Here is a 2352-nt window from a genome sequence, read left to right as displayed (position 1 = left end):
CAACACATAGGTGACATGGTGGTGGAACAGGGAATTAGATAGGTTGTCCATGAAGGTGACACACCCAGTGGTTGGTGTAAACAACATTATAGTCAACTCTTCAAATGTAAAGTTGACACTTTAGAGAGAGATAATTACAAAGGTATCGAATCGCTGGAAAAGGTAATGAATGTTACAGAGAAGGTCAAAAATTAAAAAGGGGGAGACTTCATGTAATGCAGCTTAGTTTTGTGCCAGGAAGATGCACAACTGATGCTATCTTCTTGGTGAAGCTGCTTCAGGAGAAGTACTTTGCTTTTATTGAAATGGAGAAAGCCTTTGACGGCCTCCCCTGCTCCCTTAACTTATAAGTAATGCAGAACGCTAGAGATAAATGAGTGATTGGTGAGAGCTGTAGAAACCAGGTAGAGACATGCTGATTGTAAGGTGAAGGTTGGCAATGAGTATAACAGTGAATTCAATGTACATGTAGGAGTGTACACAAAGGATCGATTCTCAGCCCCCTCTTGTTCATCATAGCCCTTCTGGCCATAACAGAAGAATTTCAGATGTGTTGCTCATGAAAGCTCCTCTATGCTGATGACTTTGAACCTATTGCTGAATCACTACAAGAACTAGAGAAGAAATTTCAGGTGTGGAAGCAAGGTTTGGAATCAAGGGGCCTTAGAGTTGATTTAGCAAAGACTAAAGTCCTAGAAAACCTTAATAAGAAGCAAGGTCTGATGTTTTGAATTTTTGAAAATTTCAACTCAACTGCCGCTTTGTCTTATTTTTTACTTTTTTGTTTTGTTTTGTTGTTTGTTTGCTTTTTTTATGCCTTGTTGCCAGGAATGAAATGGTTGCCCTTGTAAAAGACCGAATATCATCAAAGATAGCATCTATTTGGAAGGAGGCTGGAGCTTTCTTTCTAACACCAAACTGTCGACAGGTTCTAATCTGCCAGATGGCATGCTTCTTGCTTGTTTGCTTTTATTTCATTTTATTTCATTTTTAAAATTCTTTGAAATACTTTAAAAACTTTCTTTGAAACAAGTGAAAATAAACCTAAATTCATAAATATCAATTTATATTTAATTTTTCACCGAAGAATTACGATTATAATTTCACTTAAGAAGCAACAGTGGATTGTGAATCCTGTTAAGTCTTTTATAGAATCTAGTTCAGTGCTTTATACTTCCCTGTCAAGGGCCATAGCTTACCTTAAGGATGTTATTAAAGTTGCTGGTTGAACAGTCCTATGCAGCCTTTACCTCTTAAAGAGGCCCTGTACAGCCTTTTTACCTTTTTGAGGCAGCCATTTGCAGCCCTTATCATTTAAAAAATCTCAGTATCACCTTTTTATCTGTTAAGGTCACACCATACATCCCTTATCCTTCTCCAAAGAAAGGTCTTCCTTCTTCCGTTGCCATCTTTAGGGCTACTCTCTATAAATAAACAGTCAACAGCCACAGCATCACGGGTTGTAGAGGACCAACAGAGGAAACTTGCTCTTCTTGTGTTGTATATGTAGAACAAATCAGCTGAACTGAGGTCAACCTTTGCCAAGCTAGAACGACACCTGGAATTGGACTTGGCACTAAAAGTTAAAGAAACACTTGTCAATTTCACAGTGCTGCCACTTCTTACTGCCAGTATGTTGTTTTTCTGCTTTCATTTTTACAATCATTACTCCCTGTTCTCAGTCTTGCATGAATAAACAGGATTTCATTCGGCCAGAAAATACCATTTAATTTTGTTTCAATCCTTTTCAAATGCATAAACATACACAGGTGTTATATATATATATATATATATAATATATATAATATATATATATATATATTAGCTAGAGAGATACCCGGAGTGCCCGGTTACATTCAATTAAAGAATTAGACTTTTCTGTTATATATACATGGATACACACACCACACACACACACATGTATCTCTCTCTATATAAACGGCAGTTTGTCTGTGCGTGTTTCTGTGTGTCTGTTTGCTTGTACCTTCACCCTGACCACGGCTTTCAACCGATTCTGATGAAACTTGACACACACATAGCCCAATGTCATAATTCAAAACTAACGCAGCGAAAATTTTGAAAAGTTCCCCCAGTTCTGAAAAAAATCGATAAATTCGACATGGGGTCCAGAATCAGAAACACAAACTGTCTAGGGGACGCAACTCCACCTATTTTAACTAAAAAAAAATTTACCATCATTTTTTTCCATTTTTTTGCTATTTTTTGGCTATAACTCTCTAAAAATGCTTTATAGTTATTTCCCTTACAAACCTGAACAACGCCGGGCGATACTGCTAGTATTAATATAAATACATGAAAGTACATGAACTTTGTTAAAAAAAAGGGGATCAT

This window comes from Octopus sinensis, linkage group LG9 (genome assembly GCF_006345805.1).
Source record: "Octopus sinensis linkage group LG9, ASM634580v1, whole genome shotgun sequence".
Taxonomy (NCBI): domain Eukaryota; kingdom Metazoa; phylum Mollusca; class Cephalopoda; order Octopoda; family Octopodidae; genus Octopus; species Octopus sinensis.
Note: the sequence above shows the minus strand (reverse complement) of the source record.